Source organism: Phyllostomus discolor, chromosome 9 (genome assembly GCF_004126475.2).
Source record: "Phyllostomus discolor isolate MPI-MPIP mPhyDis1 chromosome 9, mPhyDis1.pri.v3, whole genome shotgun sequence".
In the NCBI taxonomy this organism is placed as follows: Eukaryota; Metazoa; Chordata; class Mammalia; order Chiroptera; family Phyllostomidae; genus Phyllostomus; species Phyllostomus discolor.
Window position 1 is genome coordinate 27,769,418 of NC_040911.2, and position 14,249 is coordinate 27,783,666.

The 14,249-nt window shown below is 44.6% G+C and overlaps 1 pseudogene; it reads right to left on the reverse strand.

The window, feature by feature from the left end:
• Positions 1–4,610: 4,610 nt before the first annotated feature.
• LOC114505979 lies at positions 4,611–5,256 on the reverse strand (annotated as a pseudogene).
• Positions 5,257–14,249: the final 8,993 nt, after the last annotated feature.

Consider the following 14,249-nt stretch of genomic DNA (forward strand, 5'->3'; position numbering starts at 1 on the left):
CTTACTAGGCCTTGCTACTTCTGTTTTCACCCTCTGGGGGTAATTCAATCCCAGCTACTCCAGCTGCCCCTACTGAGGTGTCAGTTATGTGCATGAAGACATCTTTCATGTTCCAGCCCCACATGAGCTCTAGTTGACACCACGTGGAGCACAAGACCCAGCCAGCTAAGCCCTGCAGACTTAGAGAGTTGTCAGAAATAATAAATCATTGCTGAATTGTACTGAAACAATCATTTTGCCCCCTTGCTTCAAAATGCCAGGATGGCCAAGAAGTGAGGTTCGTTAGTTGGACCTTTGGCTTTATTGGACATGGTAGAAGTCTGTTACCATAGAGGAAGGGGATGGCTATCCCAGGAGAAGAAGGGAGGTAACAGTTTTCCTTAGCTACCAGTCATCTGGTAGCAGCTGGGAACAGAAAAGGCATCTCTAGGACCCCAGGAGCAAGGTTGTGTGGGGTCATTGCTTTTGCCCTTGGCATTAATGAGATTGGACCATCCACAGAGCTCCTGTGGCCCCTTCTTCCTCTGCTCCTAAGAGTCTGTACCTGCATGACCTCAGGCTGCCTCAGGCCCCCTCTCTGAGCACATTGTGAGCTCACAGGTCCCTGGTGCTGTCAGGTCACCTAGCTCCTGTTCTCAGAGAAGAAGTCTAATTGGATCAGCTCACTGTCCAGCCAGGCCACTGCAAGGTCATTGCTGTGCTTTGAACTGGGTGCATATCCCTTATGCCTTATATCCAATCAGCCCTGTCCAGAATGAGACGTGGCCCTTGAGCTCTGGAAGAGCTGGGTCAAGTCCTCGCTACACCTCTTCCTGGCTGTGACCTTGAGCAGGCTTTTCTCTTTGCCTCAGTTTTCTCATCTATAAAATCATGCTAATGCTATCTATTCCGTAGGGTTATTGTGAAGGTTAAAGAAAGAGTGCCTGTGAACAGCAGCATGTGCTCAGTAAATGGAAGCCATGACTGTTACTGTTTTACTTTAACTTACAGAAGCAACCATGTGCTTTCTATGTAGAATTGATGATCTCGATCAATCAGTCAAGTGATACTTTCCCATAGATGTCTGTCATAAAGTGAGAATCCTTTTCCACTGAAAAGCTTTTCACTGATGTTACTATGTTTAAAAGCTTATTTTAAAATTCTGTAAAACTTTTTTCAAAATCATGAATTGAGAGGAACATTATCTAATTATGTTGGCTGCAAAATGACACCAGGATGTTACTGGTGATTGGACCCTTGGTTCATCAACCTCGGTACGTAAGTTCTGGCTGAGAAAGGATTCAGAGCCAAGACTCAAATAGAAGCAAAATTTTATGTAGCAAGTCACAGAGGTAGAAGAAGTGAGCCAGCTGGGCTGCATGGGCTTAGGAAGCAAGTTACAGGGGCAAAAGAAGGGCCCTTGAAACCTAGGAGAAAGAAAGCAAGGATATGTGTATGCGCCTGGGGGAAGGAGAGGGTGAGAGGCTCCACATGCTTCGGAGAGAGCACACACTAGGGGAAGAAAGGGCTGGGGAAAGGTGCTGGTGTGCAAGAGGGCAGGTCCCAGGGGAGGACCTCAATAGAATATTCATCAGCTTTCTAGGTGTGTCCTTTCAGGATTGTGGTCTCCACTGACTGGTCAGCACTAAAGTAGGGGTCATTAGGCTTTGCATATAATCCTGAGGCAGCCATGGCATTGGCCAGCCTGGCTTTGCTGCTTTTCTGGGGCTGGAGCTGAAACAAAACTGAGGCCTAGGTGTTATCTCTACTTTGACCCAAAATCTGTGTCTGTGGTAAATAGACCTAAGGCCTTGTTCCTAAGATTATTTGATGCAGGTCAGAACCTCATTGTCCGGGGGTCTTAATGCTTAAGGGAGTGGTCGTGCAAGGGCTTGTATGGGAGTCCTATGAAGCTATTCTCTAGCTCCCTTGTTTCTCCGCTAAGGAGGTCTACCACATGACTAGCGATGTGAAAGTTCAGGGGTCTAAACCACATGATCAGTGATATGATAGGAGAAGAAAGGTCACCTTGGGGGCGAGGTCCCACCCTACAATTGTCTGATAGGCACCCAGGGCTTTCTGCCCTGGTGATCTTCTGTACCTGGCCTATTGGTTCTACTTGGTTCATGCCTAGCTACCTACTACAATTATATACCAAGGGTGACCGAAAGTCTCCCCATGTTGTTTGTACCTGATTTTGCTCTGTCTGGGCTGAGTAGGAGGTTGGGAGCATTGGGTGGTTCCCTGTGTTCCATGTCACATGATTCCCCAATGCTGCTTTTGGGGGCACTTAGCTTTCCTGGAATGATGGCAGCTTGGGAGAAACACCAGTGACATTTGGGTGCTTTTGAAGACACACTTGTTATTTATTCTAGTCTGTGCCTTAACCAAAGGTATGTGTAATTGTCCATGTGGGGAGGCTTTTTAAATTTTTGTTAAGTGGATTCTCTCATAATTGCTTATTTAATAGCTATGGGCAGTGATGTTACAAGTTGTCAGTGCATTTATTTGATACTTTTTGTAGGTGTTTATAGTGAGGACAGGTTTGCCATTCTGCTTATGGTGTGCCTTTAAAAGTACTGCTTGCATTATATATTACTTCTATAAAGACAGATTTTTCACAGAGGACTTTTTGCCCTTCCTAGACTATAAAGCATTCTATGAATGCAGGCATCACAATAATTCTTTAAGTTGGACACACCTTTACTTGGTTATGACATACCTTCCTAAGGGGGCAGGTGGTGCTGCATGTAGAGACTGGTGATTGATTTTGTGAGCCTGAGGCTGACACAAGCTTCATAACCACTGGTCAGAGTAAATGCTCACATCTCAGTGCAGTCTGTTCATGAGGCAAGGGGAAAAATGCTTTTCCTAAAACGATTAGTTTTTTACTTATTTATAAGCTAATCTCTACTCTCATAAGGTACAGGTAGGACAGGAGGGTATGCGACCTCCCCCCGCACCCCAAAGAGGTGGACAGCCACTGCTCAGAGCCTCCCGAGCTCCTTGCAGCAGTTTTCTGTGCATTAACAAACACACATGCGTGCTTTGTTTCTATTTTAAGTCAAATGATGTCACACTGTATGTATTGTTGTGGCGTCTTTTTTTTTTTTAACATATCTCTAGGTCTGGAATGTATTTCCATTGCAGCATATAGATCTCCATTTCATTCTTTTTAACTCTTCCACAGTGTCCCTTGAATGGCAGGACCATGATCGACTAATCCCATATGACAGTCATTTCCAAATAGGCTATATCTAAAACTAAAAACTCTACTAGAATTATTTATCCATTTCTTTATTATTTTGAGAGTACCTTTATTAAAGTTGAGGACAGTGAAACAAGGAAGGGCTCAGGATAGAAGAAGCAACAGGAGAGAATCCAGGTGGGGCTTCTTTGGCTCACTGGAAAGTCAGAGAAAAGGCAGGTATTAGAGACAGACAGGTTCAGGGGGTGAGCTTGGGATGCGCTGCTGCTGCCTATTGCTCCCCTGGTTGCAAGTCTCGTGGGGGGCCCTTCGAGCTTAGGAGATGTACATGGGAGAGTGAAGAAAGGCCTGGACATGCTCCCAGTAGGAAGAACACCTCTACTAGAACTTTTCAGAGTTCCTCAAACTTTACAAATAAACTATTTGGGGGATAATTTTAGATTAACAGCAAAACTGAGCAAAAAAGTGCAGAAATTTCCCACGTAACCTCCTGCCCCCACACATGTACAACATCCCTCATTATTAACATCCCTCACCAGAGTATGGTATTTGTTATAATTAACAAACCTACATTGATCCCTGGCCGATGTGGCTTAGTTGGTTGGAGTGTTTTCTGGTAACCAAAAGGTTACAGGTTCAATTCCTGGTCTGGACCTGTACCTGGGTTGCAGGTTTGGTCCCTGGTGCAGGCACATACGATCCCCAGCGTGGGTGAGTACAGGAGGCAACTACTTAGTGCGTCTCTCTCGCATAAAAGTTTCTCTTTCTCCCCTCCTGTCTTCCTTCTTCTCTCTAAAAAGCAGTGAAAAAATGTCCTTGGGTAAGGATTTAAAAAAACAAAAAAAAGAACCTACATTGAGGCATCATTATTACCCAGAGTTCATAGTTTACTTTAGGCTCGCTCTTGGTATTGCACATTTTCTGGGTTTTGACAAATATGTAATAGCAAATATCCACCATTATCATATCATACAGAGTAGTTTCCCTGCCCTAAAAATCCTCTGTGCTCCACCGGTTCCTTTTCCTACTGCCCATTCCCTGGCAACCACTGATCTTTTTACTGTTTTCATAGTTTCACTATTTCCAGAGTACCATATTGTGTAATTCTACAGTACATAGCCTTTTCAAATCAGCTTCTTTCACTTAGTAATATGCATTTAAGTTTCCTCCATGTCTCTTCATGGCTTGATAGCTCATTTTTCTTTAGCACTGAATAACATTCCATCACTTGGATGTACCACAGTTTATTTATTCATTCATCTACGGAGGACATCTTGATTGTTTCCAAAGTTTAGTTGTTATTATTATTATTGTTGTTATTATTATTTTCTGCAAAAAGCTTTATAATAAAAACCATATTTCCACAATATAATGGAAACAATAAAGCTTTATGGTTTCCATTTGGTCCAATGCATGGGAGAGGGTTCCAGGGTCATTAAAAGGGTGACTAGTGGTTTCAGGGAGAGGCTTAGGCGAAAGCCAGACGCCAGGGGAATGCAGAGGGGCCCCTCAAAGGCCTCTGGGCTCCAAAGGCTTTCTAGTTGTGCTTGAGGTTGAACCTTTCTAAGAGATACTCGCCCATCCAGCCTGGGGGCCACCAGCCTGTGGATGTTAGTCAGGTGGTCACCCATCTTCTTGATGAGTTTCACCTTCTCATCCAGGAAGGGGTTCTCCAGGAAGTCACAGAGGTGAGGGTCTGTGCAGGCACAACCCAGGGCATGCAGACCTAAACGGGCCTGGTTTAGGTTCTTCTCCAAGGCCAAGGTGACTTCCTTGGCATCCAGAGTTTGAACCCACTCGTCTTGGGAAGGCTTCAGCACATCTGGGAGGAGAATGCAGTCACAGTGGTGGTTTTGCAGTTTCAACAGGTGCTTGGCGCCCTCATGCTTCTCTTCGGCCAACTCCCGGAAGAAGTGGCCCATGCCCTGCAGAGCCACATCGCCATGGTTGAAACAGAAGCCCAGGGAGAGGGGGGTGTAGGACGCCTGCAGATGCAGGTTGGCCAGGCGGTTGATGGCAGCCTCCACCTTGGTGGAGTGGTTCTGATGAATTTGGGAGCTCGTGGTTGTTCAGCAATGAAGAACTAAGGTCAGAAAAAGTTTTGGCTAGTCTTGGAGGCTGAGGATGGCTGAGATGGTTCCAAAGGTGGTGACTAGAAAATAGATTGGAGGGTAGTTGGAAAGAAGGGGCGCCCCTACGTCTGTTCTATCCAAACCCTGTTGAAGCAAGAGACAGATCCCAGGGCTGCTGAGGGCACCACCCAGAGTTTAGCAATTATGGATAAAGCTGGTATAAACATCCATGTGCAGCTTTTTGTGTGGACATAGTTTTCACCTCCTTTGGTTAAACAGCAAGGAGTATGATTGCTAGATCATATGATAAGTGTGTATTTAGTTTTGTAAGAAACTGCCAAACTGTTTTCCAAAGTGGCTGTACCATTTTGCACTCCTACCAACAATGAATGAATGTTTCTATTGCCCCACATGCTTGCCAACACTTGGCATTGTCGGTGATTTGGATTATGGCCACTCTAATAAGTTACAGGGTATCTTGTTTTAATTTGCAATTCTCTGATGACATATGATGTGGAGCATTTTTCATATGCTCGTATGCCATTTCTATATCTTCTTTAGTGAGGTATCTGTTTACATCTTTTGCTTATTTTTTTAATTGGGTTGTTTGTTTTATTTTTTCATTTTAAGAGTTCTTTAACATTCTTATATCAGATATATCTTTGATAAATATTTTCTTCTAGTCTGTGGCTTGTTTTCTCATTCTTTTGACTAGAATTTTTTAATTACTAAAAAAGTTATGTTTATCATAACAAATGCTAGAAAGCAAAAATATATGAAGAAAAAGGCATTAGTTCTCTCTTTGCCTCTAATTGTAGCCTTTGAGGTAACTAATCTAAACAATATAATTTGTAACCTTTGGCATATTTCTCTCTGCTCAAATGTGTGTGTGTTTTCCTGATATTTTTGTTTAAGAATAAGCTTTTCCTCTACACATTTCTCCATAATTGTCCTTTATTGCCTCTCTCTAAATAATACATCACTGGTATATTTCTAGGCAAATATAAATAAATGAAACTTACTCTTTTTTTTATGGATGTGTAATACGCCTTGGTAAAGATATCATACTTTTGCCAGTCATCCCTCTGTCGTGGACATTTAGGATGTTTCCAGTTTTATTTTCCTTTGACATTATAAACAAAATTGTTCCTTTAATTCACAGAGGAGAAATTCCCCAAAGTAATACTCATAGGTCAAAAGTGATGTGTATTTCTTTTTATATTTTATTTTTTAACTTTAATATATAATCTTTATTATATTTTTCCATCACCATTTTGTCCCCTTATACCCCACCCCCCAGCAATCACCACCTTGTTGTCCATGACCATGAGTCTTTTTTCTTTTTTGCTCCATCACTCCACCCCCTCACTTTCCCCCACCACTAGCTGTCATCTGTTCTCCATCTATGAGTCTGTCTCTGTTTTGCTTGTTAGCTCAATTTGTTTGTTAGACTCCACATATGAGTGAAACTGTAAAGATTCATACCCTCACCAGAAATGTATGAGAAGTACATTTCCCTACTAACATCAGTGTTGGATGTTAGCAGTCTTTAAAACTATTGGTATTGTTTGTATTGTTTCTGTTTGCACTGTTTTTACAACTAGTGGCACTAGGTATCTCTTTATAGGCATGTGGGCTTGGTTTTTCATAGACTTTGTCCATGTGTCTAGTAAGATTGAGTGTGGTGCCCTTTAAAAGACTAGAGTAGGATACAGTATGATGGAACAGATAGTGCAGGCACCAGATTTAGGGTGGATAGGGTCCCATCCTGCCATCATCACAATAGGATGGTGACGGCCACCATTAGCACATCCTCTACCCATCTGGGTGTTCATAGGTCACATCCAGGACCTCTGGGAGGTACAATGCAAGGGCATGTTCATAGAGTGATGGGGCAATGCAGGGAGGAGTAAGATTCCCACAGACTCCCACAAGTGTGCTCCCTAGAGTTGTGCATTGCCTTTGTCCTGCTTTGGTAATAGTACTTAGCTGCAATATAACTTGTATGTGCGTGTCTGTTTGCCATATTCCCAGACCCTGAGCTTACTAAATTTGAATCCTCAGTGCCTAGTATAATGCCCATCCCATAACTGGGACTCCAAAGTGTTGACTAATTGAATGACTAAAAGTGTCGTCAAGAGCTGGCAGGCCCCAGAAGGAGGTGGTGGTGGTGGTAGAGGTGGAAGTAGAGATGATGGTGGAGGTGGAGGTAGAGGTGGAGGTAGAGGTGATGGTGGTGGTGGTGGTATGTGTGCCTGTGTGTAAGTGTCAGGCATTGGGGCTAGATTTTGTGTGTGGCTGATGACAGGAAGCTCAGCCTGAGTGTGGAGGAGAGGGCCCAGCAGGCTGGAGCTTCCTTCTACTTTCCTCCACCCCCTTCCTTCTAAGGCCTCTTTCTGCTGTCCCCTCTCTCTCTGACTTTATGTTGGAATCACTGTCCTTTCTTGAGAACTCACACCTATCCACAGCTTGAGGGGCCTTTCCACACGAAGGCCCAGGGACTATGTGAGATAGAGACAATTATTCCCCAGAATACTCCTCCTGCAGAACATGGGGTCTGCAGACCAACCATTGACTTGTGTGTGATTCAAAAGGAAGTGGCCGAACCCCAAAGGAATAGTTCAGAAAAATCATGACTGGCTGTTAATGATTAAAGAAGTTAATTCTATGCGCACTTGGGGGTTGGTACAAGGTGGATAGGATGGGGAAAAGAAGTTAAATGGACAACAAAAGCTAGACAGAATAACGTTTTAGGCCCTGGCCGGGTAGCCCAGTTTGTTAGAGCGTCATCCCTATACACCAAGGTTGTGGGTTTGTTCCCTGGTCAGGAGATGTACAAGAATCAACCAATGAATGCTTAAATAAGTGGAACAACAAATTGGTGTTTCTCTCTCTCTCTCTCAAAGTCAATAATAAAAAAAAATTATAAAAAAGAATAACATTTATTCACTTTTTAATTTTCTTCCATTTATTCATGTAACAGATTTTAGACAGATTTAGGATTCACAACTCTTTGAGGTCAAGAAATTCTCTGAGACTCTGATGAAAACAGTAGAGTTATCTCACAAAAGCATTTGCCCAAATATCTTGCATACAATTTGGGGGCTTCCCCAATGACCTGAGAGGTCTAAGTTCCTTGGTTCTTTGTCTGAAGGGGCCAAGGAGGAAAGATATCCTAGAGGTATGTGACGTCTTGAAAGACTATTACCACATTATAATTACTTTTTTCCCCAAAAGCTAATTGAAGCCCCCACAGAGCATTGAAATTTCCATAGCTGGGTTGAGTAACAGTAGATAGAAGTGGCTGTTGCCAGAAGCACATGAATGCCAGGTGAAGATTAGAAAAACCTTTTAAGAAAGATAAAAGGCATCGTTTTCACTTTGAACTTGAAAAACATCCATCCTGCACAGAAGCAAGTGGCCAAAGCTAAAAACGACAAAAACAAACAACAGAGTGCAGAGCTGGAGTCATAGGCAGCGAAAGCTGTGACAGAGTTCAGAATGCATGTTATGCATGTTCCCCATGGCATTCTTGTACATTTATTCCATAATTTTGTTACATTTTCTTTTTAAATTTCTATTGTTTTTAATATATTTTATTGATTATGCTATTACAGTTGTCCCATTACCCCCTTCATTCCCATCCACCCTGCACACCCTCTCCCACCCACATTCCCCCCCTTTAGTTCATGTCCATGTGTCATAAGTTCTTTAGCTTCTACATTTCCCATACTATTCTTGCCCTCCCCTGTCTATTTTCTACCTACCATCTATGCTACTTATTCTCCATACTTTTTCCCCCCTCTCTCCTCCTCCCTCTCCCCTGTTGCTAATCCTCCATGTGATCTTGCTTAGTTTCTTTTTGTTTTTGTTTTGGGTGTGGTTGTTAATAACTGTGAGTTTGCTGTCCTTTTACTATACATGTTTTTTATCTTCTTTTTCTTAGATAAGTACCTTTAACATTTCATAAAATAAGGGCTTGGTGATGATGAACTCCTTTAACTTGACCTTATCTGAGAAGCACTTTATCTGCCCTTCCATTCTAAATGAAAGCTTTGCTGGATAGAGCAATCTGGGATGTAGATCCAAGCAGGTACTTGGAATACTTCTTTCTAGCCCATTTTTGCCTATAAGGTCTCTTTTGAGAAATCAGCTGACAGTCTGATGGGAACTATTTTGTAGGTTACTGTCTCCTTATCTCTTGCTGCTTCTAGGATTCTCTCCTTCATTTTTACCTTCGCTAATGTAATTATGATGTGCCTTGGTGTGTTCCTTCTTGGGTTCAACTTCTTTGGTATTCTCTGGACTTACTGGACTTCCTGGAAATCTATTTCCTTTGCCAGAATGGGGAAGTTCTCCTTTATTATTTGTTCAAATAAGTTTTCCACTTGTTGCTCTTCCTCTTCTCCTTCTGGTACCCCTATAATTCAGATATTGGATTGTTTAAAGATGTCCTGGAGGTTCCTAAGCCTCTCCTCATTTTTTTTGAATTATTATTTCTTCATTCTTTTCTGATTGTATGTTTTTTTCTTCCTTCTGGTCCACTCCATGGATGTGAGACCCAGCTTTCGTTCCATCACTATTGTTTCCCTGCATTTTTCTTCATTTCACTCATTGTAGCCTTCATTTTTTCATCTACTTTGTGACCAAAATCAACCAATTCTGTGAGCATCCTGATCACCAGTGTTTTGAACTGTTCATCTGATAGGTTGGCTATCTCTTGGTTGCTTAAAAGGATCAGTTCTGGGGCTTTCATTTCTTCTTCTGTTTGAGCCATCTTCCTCCCCGCCCCTCTGCCCTTTGGTCTGGTCATGCCTGTTATGTATGAAGGGCGGAGCCTTAGGTGTTCACTAGGGCAGGGCACCCTAGTCTCTGGGTTGTGACATATGTAGGTGTGGGGTCCAAGAGGGAACAATGGCGCTTGTTCTGCTCTCCGTTGGACCTCAGTCCCTTCCGCTGCTTCCCCCAAGCAAACTGGTCCCCTCTGGTGCCAATTCCTGTGTGGGTGGGCTTGTGCACCTCGTGGGACTTTCCAAGGACCTTTCCTGTGAGGCTGGGAGTTTCTTTCTATGCCTCAACCCCCACAGATGTTTTCAATCAGTACCCCAAGGCTCTATTTCCCAGCGCTGTGATCCTGGGTTGTGCACAGTGCCTTGCTTCACAATCGCTGCCTCTCTGGGTCTGCCAGTTGCCACCCCTTGGCCAGAGTCTGCCAGCTGCCGCTTGCATGCTCAGGGTCCACCTGCTGTGGTCTTGCACACCCTGGATGCCTTACGTGCCCAGTCCCAACACTCTCTGTGCTCCCCACTGTGACCCACCCCTCCTACCAGTCTGGATGAATGGGTCTATTTTAACTTCTTGGTTGTCCGACTTCCATACAGTTCAATTTTCTGTCAGTTCTGGTTGTTATTTGTTTCTAAATTGCTGTTGTCACTATCTTGGTTGTGCAAGGAGGCACAGTGTGTCTACCTATGCCTCCATCTTGGCTGGAAGTAATTTTGTTATATTTTCTTATCCCAAACCTAAATCCCCTCTTTATCATCATTTGATAGGAAGAGGCTGTGTACAGTACGCGCACCAGAGGCTACGAACCCCTCGTGTTAACGCAGGTGAGGCAGGGGTTGGTGTAGCCACAAGGCCAGGTGAGGAGGTGGGGGAAGTGGAGGGAGGGCCTTTTTCTCCTTGAAGGGGCCAGGATTTTCACTCTGAGGTTTCAAAAAGTCCTCACCTTCCCAGGCATTACCTGTGAGTGCAAATCTTCTCACAGGGTCCATTTTTCTAGGATTTGCCGACTTTCTTTTCTCAACTCTCAGGAACCCCTTGACTATTCAGGGTCTTTGAATGTACATTTTTGGATTAATAAGTGTCAATCCATGTGTCCTATGTCTTTGAACAGAAATCATTCCATATACTTCACTATGTTTTTGACCTTATTCAACCGAATGGATTATTTTGTTTGGGAGCCTGGGGAGTGGCCCAAGGATTGCAGTGGGTCAGCACTTTGGGAGAAGTCCATGTGGGCTCAGAACAGTTCCAAGCATCAGCCAGCTTGCCTCCTTCTTATAGAATGCAAAGAAGAACAGGGGTCTGCGGACCTGCAGGCAGTTTAATGTGCTGCTTTCTTCAAAATGAATAAGTCACATGCGACGCAATCTTTTCAGACAATGCACACTTTCTTAAATGCCATAAAAACTCTACCTTTCCTCCTTCTCTGCCATTACCCACGTCCTTTCATTTTTCCAGTAGTATTCAAACATCGTCTGTTTGTTTGTACATCTCTAACACAATACATTTCTGCAGCCTGTCCTTGTACCTGGTTGATACTGAAGTTGCTGAAATACGTAGGCGCTGTATCCCTCACCATCTCCAATTTTTATCCAAAGCTCACCTGTGAGCTAAGAGCACTTTTGACGATATAATGGAAGGCAACAGTTCCTCCATAGCTTCCCTGATGTTTCACTTTTTCACTGAATTGCAAGCACAGGAAATATTTGAGAATTAGAGCTTTAGTATTCTGAGGATGATAGTCTTGTGGAGTGCTATGTCAGTCACTGAGCTGTTGTCTCAGCTTGCAGACCCCTCCTGTTCTCTGTGATACTGGGGCTGGGATGCTCCAAACCTCATTTTTGCTTTTCAGGCTGATACCCAGTAGGCTCTACCAACAGGGAGCACTAGATGGAAACTACAAAGCTGCAGGAGGAAGGGACTTTCTCCAGACCCCCTCCCCCGCTTGTGCTTCCTGTGGGCATCTGTCCAACACTGGCTCCTGACACTGGCGGTGACAGTTCCTCCCATGGAGGCAGCTGGATCCTCATTGTAGTTTTTGCAACATTTGCAAAGCCAGCTTCATCCTGCCCCTCTGAGACTCCCACAGCAGCTATGCCAGTACCTATTCCTAGAGCTCTGAGTTCCAGGCACGCTGGGCCTCCATCCAAGCTCAGGGCCCCCAGCACTGACTGGCCAGCATCCCCTCCTCAGGGCTCGAAGTCTCAGGTCTGGATCCCATTTTTCTGTGTGCAGCTCAGAAACACCAGCATTGGTGGAAGCTCTCACCCTCTTGTGTCTGAGGAAACTAGCCTTCCCTTGCTGGAGAACTTTCTCATTAAATGTACCATGAAATGAAATTCTTTAATAGCATATTATTTTCTGAATAATGTCTTGTACCATGAGTTGAATCATTGAGGTAAGAGTGATAGATAGAAAATCAAAATAATCTTTGACTTTCCTTGCTCAGGCAGAGCCCCCACATCTTGTCTGGCGGTAGACTCATTTGCCATCCTCAGATAAACCCTGTTGTGCAGTGGCCGCCGGACGCAGCTACACAAATACAGTGCAGTCCTGAAGGGTCGGTCTCTTTCTCTCAGTGCTTTGTTGCACACTTTCCAGACAGCTGGTAAAAAATGTGACACCTTTGGGACCTTGGAGAAGATTAGATTTCTTCCCAGGCACCAAAGGTCTCTTTTATGTATGTATGTATGTATGCACTTAATGGGTGCCTGTAGCCTTAGAATATGCAAAAGAAAGAGCCGGCCATGCCCTGTTTTTCCTGCTTCAAATCAGTGGCCTGTGCTCCACTAGGAGGGAAGGGGCAGGTAGCCCCGCAAAGCCCCATTTCATCAGCCTTTTGTATATGACTACCTGAGAGAGTGCACTTTGAAATGCATTTACTGAGATCTTCACACATGATCCCAATGGCTCCAGGGTCTGGGGACCCCTGTCATGACGTTTTTGGAAATAGACAAGTCAATCTTCAGAAAATACATAGTTCAGTTAGACGTTTGTCCATTGAAATCTTTGCCTTCAGCCGAGGGCAGATCCCATCTTTCCCTGAAAACCTCTTCCTCCTCTGCAGCCTCTCTCTCTAGATGGAGCAGGACCGTGGCCAGTGGCTTGAGCAAAAAGAACCTGAATCTGCTGAGAATTTGATGAGCGGTCTTTTCTGATCTCTGACATTCCGTTGCTGAGGCCTTCTCTTGGTTCATTTTGTTTTCTCCGGAGCCGGAGATATGGGCTTTGCTGCAGGCAGTGTATTTGGGAGAGGATTCCAGGAGTGAGGAGAGTGAGGCAGGGAGGAGAACAGGCGAGTGTGGAGTGTGCCTTGGAGGTGAGCTCTCTGGGCAGCTGACTCACTCTGTCGGGACCTGTGGGAAGCACGCTGGTGGGAGGCTTCCCAGAGCTCTCTGCCCTCAAAGCTGTGTGCCCGAGGCCAGGGTCTGGAGCATTCCTCTTCTTCTTCTGGCTCCTGTGGCCTGTTGATTGAAGGCTACCTGGAACTCTTCACTGTTTTGTGCTTCTGGGCAGCAGAGAGTGGGATAGTGTGGGAGTGAGGAAAGGTGCAGCACAAGCTGGAGGGGCTGTCACAGCTCACATGGGACTGTCCCCTGCTTCTGCGTGGGATGGACATGGGTGAGCAGTGGGCTCTGCAGCCACTGCAGATCAGACCCCTAGCTCCATCGCTGATGGGCTGTGGGATCTCTGTCAGAACACCAAGCACCACTTTCCTCATTAGATATTATTATCCCTATGGGGATAATAATAGTACGTTACCTCGTGGTATGTCATGCTCAGTAAAGATTAATGATGGTTACCCAACAACAGGCTCCTAGTCCAAATTGTGTCCAAGGTTCCCTTTTCTCCTTCAAGGTGAACCCAACTTCTCTGTGTCCGCATATTTCTCTAGGGGAAAGTGGAACCGTGTGTCAGCAACACTGATGAAAGACATGTTCTCCCTCCCACTGCATACACCAGGGTGCTGCAATTTAGCTGCCCCTCTGAGGGCCCCCACATGGTCTCCCTTCTGCTTTTTCATCCCTCTGCTTCTCCACCTTCCTGTCCTGTTTGTCCTCAGGGTGCAGAGGGGCTGCGGAGCTCAAGCCCTCAGTGTGCCCTCCTATCTCCTGCTGCTGCTAGCTGTCTCCCTGAAGTGTTGGTGTCATGTTGCACTTTCTTCAAAAAGTCACTGCAGCCCACTGTACTTTCTTCAAAGTGCT